Below are 15,518 nucleotides of genomic sequence, written 5' to 3' on the forward strand. Positions count from 1 at the left end.
GAATTTAACTTAGGAAAATGTGAGGTTATGCACTTTGGCAGGAAGAATAGAGGAGCTGAATATTATTTAAATGGAGAAAGGCTGCAGAAAGCTGCAGCACAGAGGGATTTGGGAGTCCAAGTTCAGCAGGTAATAGGAAAGGCAAATGGAATGTTGGCCTTTATTTCAAAGGGAATGGAGTATAAAAATAGGGAAGTCTTTCTAAAACAATCAAAGGCACTAGTTAGACCACACCTAGAGTACTGTGAACAGTTTTGGTCCCCTTATCGAAGGAATGATATACTGGCATTGGAGGCTGTCCAGAGAAGGTTCACTAGGTTGATCCCAGGTAGGGAGGTATTTTCTTATGAGGAGAGGTTGAGTAGGTTGGGCCTGTACTCATTGGAGTTTAGAAAAATGAGAGGCGACCTTATTGAAACATATAAGATTCTTAGGTGGCTTGACAGGGTAGATACTGAGAGGTTGTTTCCCCTTGTGGGAGAGTCTAGGACCAGAGGGCATAATCTCAGAGTGAGGGGGCGCCCATTTAAAACAGAGATGAGAAGGAATTTCTTCTCTCAGAGGGTAGTCAATCTGTGGAATTCTTTAGTGCAGAGGGCTGTAGAGGCTGGGTCATGAAGTATATTCAAGGCTGAGATAGACAGATTTTTAATCAGGGTTATGGGGAAAAGGCAGGAAAGCGGAGGTGAAGATTATCAGATCAGCCATGATCTCATTGAATGGAGGAGCAGACTCGATGGGCCAAATGGCCTACTCCTGCTCCTACATCTTATGGTTTTAATTTAGTTTTATAAAAACAACTTTCGAATCAGTGGTCTTATTACTACTGAATTCAAAGCCTGCATCTCGAAACATACAAATTGCAAAAATGGGTTATGACAGTTGTTTCAAGTTTCCCTCTGGGATTTGAAAAACTCAGCCTTTACCATCGGCTGTGTCATAATGGTGTCTCACCTGTTTCCTAACACTGTCTCTCTGTCTTTGTCTCTCCTTCGTTTCTTTCTCTCTTTTCTTTCTGTCTCCCTCTCTATCTCACAATTTCTCTCTGCCTTTCCGTCTCTGTCCATCTCTCTCTCTCCCTCTGTATTTCTCTGCCTCTGTTCATCTCTCTCTCTCTGTGTCTCTCTCTCTCCCTCTCTTTCTCTCTCGTTCCTTCTCTCTCTGTCTCTCCCTGCCTCTTAGACTCCGTCTCTTTCTTTCTCTCTTCATCTGTTCCTCTCTCTTTCTGTCGCTTTATCCTTCCCTCTCTCTGTCTCTGCCTCTCTTTCTGTCTCTTTCTCTCTCTCCCTCTGCCTCTTTTTCTCCCTCTCTCTCTCTCTGTCCCTCTATGTCTGTCTGTCCCTTTCTCTTTGGCTGTCTCTCTCTCTCTCTGCCGCTTTGTCCTTAGCAGTGTGTCTCTCTCTCTCTTTCTGTCTTTGTTCCTCTCTCTTCGACTGTCTCTCCCTCTCTCTCTGCCACTTTGTCCTGATCTCTGCCTGTCTGTCTCTCTCTGTTTCTGTCTCTGTCCCACGACCTGCCCCTGCTCCCGGGAAGAATTCCTGAAGCTAACCTCCCGAGTGTTTATCTCCAGAAACGGGGGACATGCTGATTGACAAAGTCTCGCAATCCGAGTGGCATTTCTTTCCTGGGGAAAAGTTCATTCCTTGATCAACGCCGAGAAACAGATGATCCGCCCGTCATCAGGTTGGTCATTGTGGGATCTTGCTGTGCGCAGGCCGGCCGCCGCAGCTCCCGAGCTACAGGAGTAGCGACGACTTAACTCGTGGCAAGACGCCTTTCGGACGTCCTGACCTTCTGCAGGGCGCTATACAAACGCAGGCTCCTCCATTCTTGGCTTGAGAGCCTGTTCCTCGGTGAGTGGCCATCGCGGCGGTGGGAGAGTCGGGGGCCCAGGGATTGTCCACCCCCACACCCCCACCCACTCAGCGCACTGAAGGAGGGAAACATTGAGACAATGAGGATCCTCCACCCCCCCCCCCACCCACCCGCTGCTCCGGGCAGATGGTCCACGTTCGTTTGGTGTCAGTCCTGGACCATGAGTGAACTGACCACGGCTCAAGTGGGGGGAGGAAATAGGAACGTAGTAGTGGTAGGGGACAGGATAATTAGGGGGATAGACACTGTTCTCTGCAGCCGTGAGTGTGAATCCCGAAGGCTGTGTTGCCTGCCCGGTGCCAGGGTTAAGGACATCTCCTCAGGGCTGGAGAGGAATTTGGACTGGGAGGGGAGGGATCCAGTTGTCATTGTCCATGCTGGTACCAACAACATTGATAGGACTAGAAAGGAGGTTCTGCTGAGAGAATTTGAACAGTTAGCAGCTAAATTAAAAAGCAGAACCTCCAAGGTAATAACCTTGGGACTACCTGAGCCACAGGCAAAGTGGCAAAGGGTAAATAAAGTCAAGGAGTTAAATGCGTGGCTCAGAGATTGGTGTGGGAGGAATGGGTTTCAGTTCATGGGGCACTGGCACCAGCACTGGGAGGGAGTTGTTCCGGTGGGATGGGCTTCACTTGAACCATGCTGGGACCAGTGTCCTGGTGAATCGAATAACTAAGGCTGTAGAGAGAATACGTAGGCTTACAAAGCAAAAAGATATGGCAGCATTGCAGGGCAGCTATTTAGGTAATGATACCCAGAGTGTGACAGGAAGGGACAGAGTGTACACACATTAAAAAAAAACAGCAGCAAATAGGGTCAAAGGGGGAAAAAATAGTAAAAAGGCAAAATTAATGGCTCTTTACTTAAATGCATGTAGTATTCAAATGATTTAAATAATGGCACAAATAGAGGTTAATGGGTTTGATCTTATGGCCATTTCGGAGACGTGGTTACAAGGAGATCAAAGCTGGGAACTAAATATTCAGGGGTATGAAAGGGCAGGAAGGAAAGGGTGGTGGGGTAGCTTTGTTAGTACGAGATGGAATAAGTATGATAGCAAGAAATCTTGGATCGGAAGATGTGGAATCCATATGGGTGGATGTAAGAAATAACACAAGGAAGAAGACACTGGTGGGAGTAGTCTATAGGCCCCCTAACAGTAGCTATGCTGTAGGACAGACAATAAATCAGGAGATACTGAGGGCATGTAAAAAAGGCAGTGCATTAATCATGGGTGACTTTAAACTTCATGTAGATTGGGAAAATCAAATTGGCAGAGGTAGACACGAGTAAGAATTCATAGAGTGTATTTGGGACAGTTTCCTAGAACAATATGTTGTAGATCCAACCAGGGATCAGGTTATTTTGGATCTGGTATATGTAATGTGGCAGGTTTAATAAATGATCTCAGAGTAAAAGATTAAAATAAAGTAAAAGAGTAAAATTTCCCCTAGGAAACAGTGACCATAACATGGTAGAATTTAGCATTCAGTTTGAGAGTGAGAAACTTGGGTCGGAAACAACTGTGCTAAACTTAAATAAGGGTAATTACAAAGGAACAAGGGCAGAGTTAGCTGGAGTGGACTTGGAAAGGAGATCAGCAGTAAATATGGTTGATGAATAATGGCAGACATTTAAGAAAATAGTTCATGACTCACAACAAAGATATATCCCAGTGAGGAAGAAGGATTGTAGGAAGGGTATAAACCAACCATGGTTAACCAAAGAAGTTAAGGAGTGTATCAAAATGAAAGAAAAAAAACATACAATGCGACAAAGATTAGTGGTAATCCAGAGGATTGGGAAAGTTTTAAAAACCAACAAAAGATGACCAAAAAATAATAGAGGAAGAAAATAAACTTTGAAGGTAAACTAGCAAGTAACAGAAAAACGGACAGTAAGAGCTTCTTTAAATATATAAAAAGGAAGAGTGCAGCTCCCATAACACTCAAGAAGCTTGACACCATCCAGGGTAAAGCAGCCCCGCTTGATTGGCCCCCCATCCACAAACATTCACTCCCTCCACCACCGACACACAGTAGCAGCAGTGTGTACCATCTACAAGATGCACTGCAGGAACTCACCAAGGCTCCTTAGACAGCACCTTCCAAACCACGACCACTACCATCTAGAAGGACAAGGGCAGCAGATGTATGGGGAACACCACCACCTGAAAGTTCCCCTCCAAGCCACTCACCATCCTGACTTGGAAATATATCGCTGTGCCTTCACTGTCGCTGGGTCAAAATCCTGGAACTCCCTCCCTAACAGCACGGTGGGTGTACCAACACCACAGGGACTGCAGTGGTTCAAGAAGGCAGCAGCTCACCACTGCCTTCCCAAGGGGCAATTAGGGATGGGCAATAAATGTTGGCCCAGCCAGTGAAGCCAGCATCCCATGAATGAATAAAAATAAAGAGAGAATCCAAAGTGAACATAGGCCCCTTACAGAATGAGGCTGGGGATATAATATTGGGGAACCAGGAAATGGCAGAGGAGTTGAATAAATACTTTGCACCAGTCCTCATGGTAGAAGGCACTAATAGCATTCCAAAAATACTAAATAATCAAGAGGCAAACGGGGTGGAGGAAATAAATACAATAAATATCACTAGAGAAAAAGTACTAGGGAAACTAATGCGGCTAAAGACTGATAAGTCCCCTGGACCTGATGGGTTGCATCCTAGGATATTAAAGGAAGTGACTACAGAGATAGTGGATGCACTGGTAGTAATCTTCCAAGAATCCTTAGATTCTGGAAAAGTCCTAGAAGATTGGAAAACTGCCAACCTAACACCTTTATTCAAAAAGGGAGGGAGACAAAAGCCAGTTAGTTTAACATCTGTCATTGGGAAAATGTTAGAGTCTATTATAAAGGATGTAATAGCAGAGCATTTAGAAATACATAATCTAATCAAGCAGAGTCAGCATGGCTTCATGAAGGGGAAATCATGCTTGACAAATTTATTAGAATTCTTTGAGGAGGCAACAAGCAGGATGGATAAAGGGGAACCGGTAGATGTAATATATTTGGATTTCCAAGAGGTGTTTGATAAGGTACTGTGCATAAGGCTACTTAATAAGATAGGAGCCCCTGGTGTTTGGGGTAGTATATTAGCATGGATAGGGGATTGGCTAATTAATAGAAGACTGAGAGTTGGGATAAGGGGGGGGCATTTTCGGGATGTAACTAGTGGAGTGCCACAGGGATCAGGGCTGGGGCCACAATTATTTACAATATATATTAATGACTTAGATGAGGGAAGTGAATGTACTATCGCCAAGTTTGCGGATGACACAAAAGTAGGTGGGAAGGCAAGTGGTGAGGATGATACAAGGAGTCTACGGAGGGATATAGACAGGTTAAGTGAGTGGGCAAAAACTTGACAGGTGGAATATAATGTGGGAAAAGGCAGGAGGAGGCCATTCATCCCCTCGCGGATCCTCCACCATTCAGTTAGATCATGGCGGATCTGAACTTAACTCCATCTACCCGCCTTCATTCCTTGACACCCAATCCTCTCAGTACTGAAATTTCGAATTGTCACCGAGCCTCAACAGCTTTTTTTTTTTGGTGTGGGGGGGGGGCAGAGATTTCTAGATTTCCGCCCCCTTTGCCTGAAGCTCCCTGATTTCACCCCTGAACGGCCTGGCTCTAGTTCTAAGGTTCTGCCCTCTTGCTCGGGATACCACCCTCTCACCCCCATTCCCCACCTTCTCACTCCCATTCCCCACCCTCTCTCCCCCATTCCCCACCTTCTCACCCCCCACTCCCTACTCTCTCACCCCCATTCCCCACCCTCTCACCCCCATTCCCCACCCTCTCACCCCCATTCCCCACCCTCTCTCCCCCATTCCCCACCCTCTCTCCCCCATTCCCCACCCTCTCACCCCCATTCCCCACCCTCTCACCCCCATTCCCCACCCTCTCACTCCCATTCCCCACCATCTCACCCCCATTCCCCACCATCTCACCCCCATTCCCCACCCTCTCACCCCCATTCCCCACCCTCTCTCCCCCATTCCCCACCCTCTCACCCCCATTCCCCACCCTCTCACCCCCATTCCCCACCCTCTCACCCCACCCAAACGCACCCTTCCTGAAGAGTCATAGAGATATACAGCACAGAAACAGGCCCTTCGGCCCATCGTGTCCATGCCGGCCATCAAGCCCCTATCTTTTCTAATCCCATTTTCCAGCACTTGGCCCATAGCCCTGTATAAAATGGCATTTCGAGTGCTCATCTAAATACTACTTAAATGTTGTGAGGGAATAGTGAAGCAAGGGTGTTAAATATGGAATGGGCTCTGTCAGGGAAGGAGATGAAGGTCTTGGGGGCTCTAAACTTGGCTCACAATTGAAGGATGAGAGGTGGAGGTTTCAATAAACAGCAGATTCCACCCAGGGCTGCACTGCTCCTCCGGTGCGGCAGGTGGCGCGGTGCTGGGAGGAGTCTCTCCAGCTGATGCTGCCACTCTTCCAGGCCGGCAGGTGGCGCAGTGCTGGGAGGTGCCTCTATCTGCTGTATCCCCTCCAGCGCGGCAGGGGGCGGTATGCGGCGCCGAGCCGTTCCAGCTGCTTTAGGTCCTCCGGGGCGGCAGGGGGCGAAGTGCTGAGCGGTGCCGCTGCATCTGCTGTAGCTCCTCCGGCGCGGCAGGGGGCGATGGGCTGGGGGCGGGTCCTCTCTCTCTGACGCTCCCCCGGCGCGGCCAGGAAGGTGGAGCTTTGACCGCAGGATCGACTCGTTCAGTTTGAATGAGCGCGTGGCCGGAGCGAGGGTGGAGAGAGCGGGGTAAGGCAGCGGGACAATTGGTTGTTTGGGGTGGGGTGGGGTCACAGGGGGCGGGGCAACATGGGGCGGGGTCACACTGGGCGGGGCTGGAGCAGAGGGCGGGGCTACCAAGGGCTGGGCGGGGCTGGAGCAGAGGGCGGCGCAACCTGGGGAGGGGTCACTGGGCGGGGCTACAGCGTTGGTGGGGGAGAGGGGGTGGGAAAGAGGGACCGGGGGGGGGGTGGGAAAGAGGGACCGGGGGGGGGGTGGGAAAGAGGGACCGGGGGGGGGGTGGGAAAGAGGGACCGGGGGGGGGGTGGGAAAGAGGGACGGGGGGGGGGAGGGGAACGTGGGGGGAGGGGGGGGAGGGGAACGTGGGGGGAGGGGGGGGGAGGGGAACGTGGGGGGAGGGGGGGGGAGGGGAACGTGGGGGGAGGGGGGGGGAGGGGAACGTGGGGGGAGGGGGGGGAGGGGAACGTGGGGGGAGGGGGGGGAGGGGAACGTGGGGGGAGGGGAACGTGGGGGGAAGGGGGGAGGGGAACGTGGGGGGAGGAGGGGAACGTGGGGGGAGGAGGGGAACGTGGGGGGGGGGAGGGGAACGTGGGGGGGGGAGGGGAACGTGGGGGGGGGAGGGGAACATGGGGGGGGAGGGGAACATGGAACATGGGGGGAGAGGGGGGGAGGGGAACATGGGGGAGGGGGGAGGGGAACATGGGGGGGAGGAGGGAGGGGAACATGGGGGGAGGGGAACGTGGGGGGAGGGGAACATGGGGGAGAGGGGGGGAGGGGAACATGGGGGAGGGGGGGAGGGGAACATGGGGGGAGGGGAACATGGGGGGAGGGGAACATGGGGGGAGGGGGGAGGGGAACATGGGGGGAGGGGGGGAGGGGAACGTGGGGGGAGGGGGGGGAGGGGAACGTGGGGGGAGGGGAACGTGGGGGGAAGGGGGGAGGGGAACGTGGGGGGAGGAGGGGAACGTGGGGGGAGGAGGGGAACGTGGGGGGGGGGAGGGGAACGTGGGGGGGGGAGGGGAACGTGGGGGGGGGAGGGGAACATGGGGGGGGAGGGGAACATGGGGGGAGGGGAACATGGGGGGAGAGGGGGGAGGGGAACATGGGGGAGGGGGGAGGGGAACATGGGGGGAGGAGGGAGGGAGGGGAACATGGGGGGAGGGGAACATGGGGGAAGGGGGGGAGGGGAACATGGGGGGAGGGGGGGAGGGGAACATGGGGGGAGGGGAACGTGGGGGGAGGGGAACATGGGGGGAGAGGGGGGGAGGGGAACATGGGGGAGGGGGGGAGGGGAACATGGGGGGAGGGGAACATGGGGGGAGGGGAACATGGGGGGAGGGGGGAGGGGAACATGGGGGGAGGGGGGGAGGGGAACATGGGGGGAGGGGGGGAGGGGAACATGGGGGGAGGGGAACATGGGGGGAGGGGGGAGGGGAACATGGGGGGAGAGGGGGGAGGGGAACATGGGGGAGGGGGGAGGGGAACATGGGGGAGGGGGGAGGGGAACATGGGGGGATGGGGGGGAGGGGAACATGGGGGGAGGGGGGGGAGGGGAACATGGGGGGAGGGGGGGAGGGGAACATGGGGGGAGGGGGGGGAGGGGAACATGGGGGGAGGGGGGGAGGGGAACATGGGGGAAGGGGGGGGAGGGGAACATGGGGGGAGGGGGGGAGGGGAACATGGGGGGAGGGGGGGGAGGGGAACATGGGGGGAGGGGGGGAGGGGAACATGGGGGGAGGGGGGGAGGGGAACATGGGGGGAGGGGGGGAGGGGAACATGGGGGGGAGGGGAACATGGGGGGAGGGGAACATGGGGGGAGGGGAACAGGGGGGGGAGGGGAACATGGGGGGAGGGGGGGGAGGGGAACATGGGGGGAGGGGGGAGGGGAACATGGGGGGAGGGGGGGGGGAGGGGAACATGGGGGGAGGGGGGGGAGGGGAACATGGAGGGAGGGGGGGGAGGGGAACATGGGGGGAGAGGGGGAGGGGAACATGGGGGGAGGGGGGGAGGGGAACATGGGGGGGAGGGGGGGGAGGGGAACATGGGGGGAGGGGGGGAGGGGAACATGGGGGGAGGGGGGGAGGGGAACATGGGGGGAGGGGAACATGGGGGGGGGAGGGGGTGGCTGGGGAGCGGTGGGGGGGAACGGGGGGGCTGGGGAGCGGGGGGACAAGGGGTTGGGGAACGGTGTCGAGGGTTGTGTGTGTGTGTGTGTGTGTTAGTTTAGTGGTGTCGAGGGTTGTGTGTGTTAGTTTAGTGGTGTCAAGTGCTGTGTGTGTTAGCTTAGTGGTATCGAGGGTTGTGCGTCTGTGTGTTAGGTTAGTCGTGTCGAGGGTTGTGTGCGTGTGTTAGTTTAGTGGTGTCGAGGGTTGTGTGCGTGTGTGTTAGTTTAGTGGTGTCGAGGGTTGTGTGTGTGTGTGTGTGTGTGTTTAGTGGTGTCGAGGGTTGTGTGTGTGTGTGTGTGTGTTCAGTGGTGTCGAGGGTTGTGTGTGTGTGTTAATATGGTGATGTTGGGATTCAGTGTGAGGTGAGAGTGACTGCTCTTGACATCAGGGCCACATTTGACTGAGTGTGCCAAGGAGCCCCAGCAAAACTGGAGTCAATGGGAATCAGGGGGAAACCTCTCCACTGGTTGGAGTCATACCTAGCACAAAGGAAGATGGTTGTGGTTGTTGGAGGTCAATTATCTCAGCTCCAGGACATCACTGCAGGAGTTCCTCAGGGTAGTGTCCTAGGCCCGAACCATCTTCAGCTGCTTCATCAATGACCTTCCTTCCATCATAAGGTCAGAAGTGGGGATATTCGCTGATGATTGCACAATGTTCAGCACCATTCACGGCTCCTCAGATACTGAAGCAGTCCATGTCCAAATGCAGCAAGACCTGGACAATATCCAGACTTGGACTGACAAGTGTCACGTAACCACACAAGTGCCAGGCAATGACCATCTCCAATAAGACAGAATCTAACCATCACCCCTTGACATTCAATGGCATTACCATCACTGAATCCCCCACTATCAGCATCCTGGGGGTTACCATTGACCAGAAACTGAACTGGACTAGCCATATAAATACTGTGGCTACAAGAGCAGATCAGAGGCTAGGAATCCTGCAATGATTAACTCCACCTCCTGACTCCCCAAAGCCTATTCACCATCTACAAGGTACAAGTCAGGAGTGTGATGGAATACGCATCATTCGCCTGGATGAGTGCAGATCCAACAACACTCAAGAAGCTGGACACCATCCAGGGTAAAGCAGCCCCACTTGATTGTCACTCCTTCCACAAACATTCACTCCCTCCACCACCGACGCACAGTAGCAGCAGAGTGTGTACCATCTACAAGATGCACTGCAGGAATTCACCAAGGCTGCTTAGACAGCACCTTCCAAACCCATGACCACTACCATCAGGAAGGAGAAGGGCAGCAGATAGATGGGAACACCACCACCTGGAAGTTCCACTCCAAGCCACTCACCATCCTGACTTGGAAATGTATCGGCCGTTCCTTCACTGTCGCTGGGTAAAAATCCTGGAACCCCCTCCCTAACAGCACAGTGGATGTACCTACACCACATAGACTGTAGCGGTTCAAGAAGGCAGCTCACCACCTTCTCAAGGGGCAATTAGGGATGGGCAATAAATGCTGGGCCCAGCCAATGACGCTCACATCTTGTGAGAGAATAAAGAAAAGTGGTGTTGGGATTGTTTGAGTGTGTGTGTGTGTTAATATAGTGGTATCGGGGATCCAGGCTATAACCTTGTGGATGTGACACTATGATTTATCAGTGAGGTACATTTGTTGGATGTGTTCTCTGTGTTGTGAGCCAGCTAATTTCCTTTCAGTGTATTGTCGAACTCCTGACCTTCCTGTTCAACGTGCTGAGCTGAACGTGTCTGGGGGGTGAGGGGGTGGGGATTGGGGCAAGCAAAATGGGGGTGAGGGAGTGGAGATTAGGGGGCAAGGGGGTGGGGATTGGGGTTGAGGGGGTGGGGATTGGGGGCGAGGGGGTGGAGAATACGGGGAGTGGATGTGGAGAATATGGGGCGAGGATGAGGGGAATAGGGGGTGAGGGGTTGGGGAATAGGGGGCAAGAGGCTGGAGAATGTGAGGTGGGGAATAGGGGAGGTGGGGATAGGGGTGAGGTGTGGGGCATAGGGGACGAGGGGTGGGGAATGGGTGTGAGAGGGTGGGGACTGGAGATGAGGGGGGGAGGGAATGGGGGGTGAGAGGGTGGGGAATCGGGGTGAGAGGGTGGGGAATGGGGGCGAGGGGATGAGGGTGTGGGGAATGGGAGCGAGGGGATGAGGGTGTGGGGAATGGGAGCGAGGCGATGGGGTGGGGAATGGGGGCGACGGGGTGACGGGGTGGGGAATGGGAGTGACGGGGTGGGGAATTCGAGCGAGGGGGTGGGGAATGGGGGCGAGGGGGTGGGGAGTGGGGGTGAGGGGATGAGGGTGTGGGGAATGGGAGCGAGGGGATGAGGGTGTGGGGAATGGGGGCGACGGGGTGGGGAATGGGAGTGACGGGGTGGGCAATGGCGATGAGGGGGTGGGGAATGGGGGCGAGGGGGTGGGGAATGGGGCGAGGGGGTGGGGAATGGGGGCGAGGGGGTGGGGAATGGGGGCGAGGGGGTGGGGAATGGGGGCGAGGGGGTGGGGAATGGGGGTGAGGGTGTGGGGAATGGAGGTGAGGGGGTGGTGAATGGGGGCGACGGGGGTGGGGAATGGGGGCGACGGAGGTGAGGGGGTGGGGAATGGGGGCGGAGGGGGTGGGGAATGGGGGCGACGGGGGTAAGGGGGTGGGGAATGGTGGCGAGGGGGTGGGGAATGGGGGTGAGGGTGTGGGGAATGGGGACGACGGGGTGGGGAATGGGGGCGAGGGGGTGGCGAATGGGGCGAGAGGGTGGGGAATGGGGCGAGAGGGTGGGGAATGGGAGCGAGGGGGTGGTGAATGGGGGCGAGGGGGTGGCGAATGGGGTGAGAGGGTGGGGAATGGGGGCGACGTGGTTTTGGAATAGGGGCGAGGGGGTGGGGAATGGGAGTGAAGGGGTGGGGAATGGGGGCGAGGGGGTGGGGAATGGGGGTGAGGGGGTGGGGAATGGGGGCGAGGGGGTGGGGAATGGGGGCGAGGGGGTGGTGAATGGGGGCGAGGGGGTGGCAAATGGGGCGACGTGGTTTTGGAATGGGGGCGAGGGGGTGGGGAATGGGGGCGAGGGGGTGGTGAATGGGGGCGAGGGGGTGGCAAATGGGGCGACGTGGTTTTGGAATGGGGGCGAGGGGGTGGGGAATGGGGGCGAGGGGGTGGGGAATGGGGGCGAGGGGGTGGGGAATGGGGGCGAGGGGCTGGGGAATGGGGGCGAGGGGGTGGGGAATGGGGGCGAGGGGGTGGGGAATGGGACTGAGGGTGTCGGAAACGGGGGTGAGGTGGTGGGGAATGGGGGCGACGGGGGTGAGGTGGTGGGGAATGGGGGCGAGGGGGTGAGGAATGGGTGTGGGGAATGGGGATGAGGGGGTGGGGAATGGGGGCGAGGGGGTGGGGAATGCGGGTGAGGTGGTGGGGAATGGGGGCGACGGGGGTGAGGTGGTGGGAATGGGGGCGAGGGGGTGGGGAATGGGGGCGAGGGGGTGGGGAATGGGACTGAGGGTGTCGGAAACGGGGGTGAGGTGGTGGGGAATGGGGGCGACGGGGGTGAGGTGGTGGGGAATGGGGGCGAGGGGGTGAGGAATGGGTGTGGGGAATGGGGATGAGGGGGTGGGGAATGGGGGCGAGGGCGTGGGGAATGCGGGTGAGGTGGTGGGGAATGGGGGCGACGGGGGTGAGGTGGTGGGAATGGGGGCGACGGGGGCGAGGGGGTGGGGAATGGGGGCGAGGGGGTGGGGAATGGGGGCGAGGGGGTGGGGAATGGTTGCGAGGGAGTGGGAAATGGTGGCGAGGGAGTGGGGAATGGGGGCGAGGGGGTGGGGAATGGGGGCGAGGGGGTGGGGAATGGGGGCGAGGGGGTGGGGAATGGTTGCGAGGGAGTGGGAAATGGTGGCGAGGGAGTGGGAAATGGTGGCGAGGGAGTGGGGAATGGGGGCGAGGGGGTGAGGAATGGGTGTGGGGAATGGGGATGAGGGGGTGGGGAATGGGGGCGGGGAATGGGGGCGAGGGGGCGGGGAATGGGGGCGAGGGAGTGGGGAATGGTGGCGAGGGGGCGGGGAATGGGGGCGACGGGGCGGGGAATGGGGGCGAGGGGGTGGGGAATGGTGGCGAGGGGGCGGGGAATGGGGGCGACGGGGCGGGGAATGGGGGCGAGGGGGCGGGGAATGGGGGCGACGGGGTGGGGAATAGGGTACGTGGGGGTGGGGAATGGGGGCAAGGGGGTTTTGGAATGGGTGCGAGGGCGTAGGGAATAGGGTATGAGGGGGTGGGGAATGGGGATGAGGGTTTGGGGAATGGGGCAGGAGGGTGGGGAATGAGGAATGGGGAATAGGGGGTTGAGGGCATGGGGAACAGAGGTGGGGAATAGAGGTGAGGGGGTGGGGAATGCGGGGTAAGGGGGTGGGGAATAGGGGTGAGGGGGTGGGGAATAGGGGTGAGGGGGTGGGGAATGTGGGGTAAGGGGGTGGGGAATGGGGTGTAAGGGGGTGGGGAATAGGGGTAAGGTGGTGGGGAATAGGGGTGAGGCGGGGGGGAATGCGGGGTAAGGGGGTGGGGAATGGGTAGTAAAGGGGTGGGGAATGGGGATGAGGTGGTGGGGAATGTGGGGTAAGGGGGTGTGGAATAGGGGTGAGGGGGTGGGGAATGCGGGGTGAGGGGGTGGGAATGCAGGGTAAGGGGGTGGGGAATAGGGGTGAGGGGGTGGGGAATGCGGGGTAAGGGGGTGGGGGATAGGGGTGAGGGGGTAGGGAATGTGGGGTAAGGGGGTGGGGAATAGGGATGAGGGGGTGGGGAATGGGGGGGTAAGGGGGTGGGGAATAGTGGTGAGGGGGTGGGGAATGTGGGCGACGGGGTGGGCAATGGGGGTGAGGGGGTGGGGAATGGGGGGTAAGGGGGTGGGGAATGGGGATGGGGAATGGGGGTGAGGTGGGGAATGGGGGGTAAGGGGGTGGGGAATGGGGGGTAAGGAGGTGGGGAATGGGGGTGGGGAATGCGGGGTGAGGGGGTGGGGAATGGGGGGTAAGGGGGTGGGGAATGGGGGGTAAGGAGGTGGGGAATGGGGGTGGGGAATGGGGATGGGGAATGTGGGGTGAGGGGGTGGGGAATGGGGGGTAAGGGGGTGGGGAATGGGGGGTAAGGAGGTGGGGAATGGGGGTGAGGGGCTGGGGAATGGGGGTGAGGGGGTGGGGAATGGGGGTGAGGGGGTGGGGAATGGGGGTGAGGGGGTGGGGAATGGGGGGTAAGGGGGTGGGGAATGGGGGTGAGGGGGTGGGGAATGGGGGGTGAGGGGGTGGGGAATGGGGGGTAAGGGGGTGGGGAATGGGGGTGAGGGGGTGGGGAATGCGGGATAAGGGGGTGGGGAATGGGGGTGAGGGGGTGGGGAATGCGGGGTGAGGGGTGGGGAATGTGGGCGACGGGGTGGGCAATGGGGGTGAGGGGGTGGGGAATGGGGGTGAGGGGGTGGGGAATGGGGGTGAGGGGGTGGGGAATGCGGGGTGAGGGGGTGGGGAATGGGGGTGAGGGGGTGGGGAATGGGGGGTAAGGGGGTGGGGAATGGGTGTGAGGGAGTGGGGAATGCGGAGTAATGGGGTGGGGAATGGGGGTAAGGGGGTGGGTGGAAACGTATTGAGAGGCTGTGGAGGTGGTGGGACAGATGCATGTGAAATAAAAACAGAAACTGCTGGAAAGACTCAGCAGGTTTGACAGCAGCTGTGGAGGGAGAAACAGTTAACGTTTCGAGTCCACATGACTCTTCTTCAGAGCTAAGGACAAGTAGGAATGTGATGGAATTTATACTGCTTCAGTGGGGGTGGAGCAGGTAAAGTAGGATAGAGGGTCAGCGACAGGTGGAAGCTAAGGAGAGATTGATAAAGATGTGATGGACACAAGACGAAGGGAGTGTTATCAGTAGTGGCGCAGACTAGAGAAGATGCTGATAGTGGCTGACCCTTCTTCTGCTGTTAACACATTCTGCTTTCTTACCTTTCAGCTGCTATCAACACCTCCTTTAGTCTTTAACTGTCACGACTCACTGTGGATAGTACGCTGGCGCATCTTCGCAACACAGGCTGCTCGATCCCTTGTGCTCGGTTGTAAGGTGAGTAAAATATGCAGATGTGGGGGTGAAGAATTGAGGCTGAGCATGGATGCGCGTTCACCATGCTGTGGCTGACAAGGGGAGGTCGGCTTATATGTTTAGTATACGCAAAAATATTTTGGGGCCGGCAAAAAGGGGTTGTCTTATTCACGGCAATCAAAGGTCACTCTGAGCTGTCACAGTTGTTCTGTATCATTCGACAGTTCGAACTGACGTCGGCTAATGATTGAATGACCGGTCAGAAAGCCTTTTCACAGGAGGAACAGCGTGCGATCATTGACAAGGGTCGCACTTTTCCCTTTGATGATCTTCCAGGGGTTTTTTTTATAAAACTGCAGCAAGACCGTTCAGACTTGACCAGGGTCCAGAGTGAGGAGGCCTTGAGTTTTGCCTCTGTCTCCCCGCATCCTCCCACCGCCCCCCCACTGCCCCCTGCCCCCACAACCCAGCCCTGTGATATATGTCCTTCAGGTGTGTGAGCTTGCATCTGGTGTTAAGTGGAGCATTCGACCTTGGGAGGCATCAGCCAGCGACTTTAAAAATTTTGCCCAGGGTCCTGAGAGCTCTGCTGATCTCCGATTAAAAACCAGCCACCTGGAATTGGAATCACTCC

This window comes from Cetorhinus maximus, chromosome 34, assembly GCF_964194155.1.
Source record: "Cetorhinus maximus chromosome 34, sCetMax3.hap1.1, whole genome shotgun sequence".
NCBI lineage: Eukaryota > Metazoa > Chordata > Chondrichthyes > Lamniformes > Cetorhinidae > Cetorhinus > Cetorhinus maximus.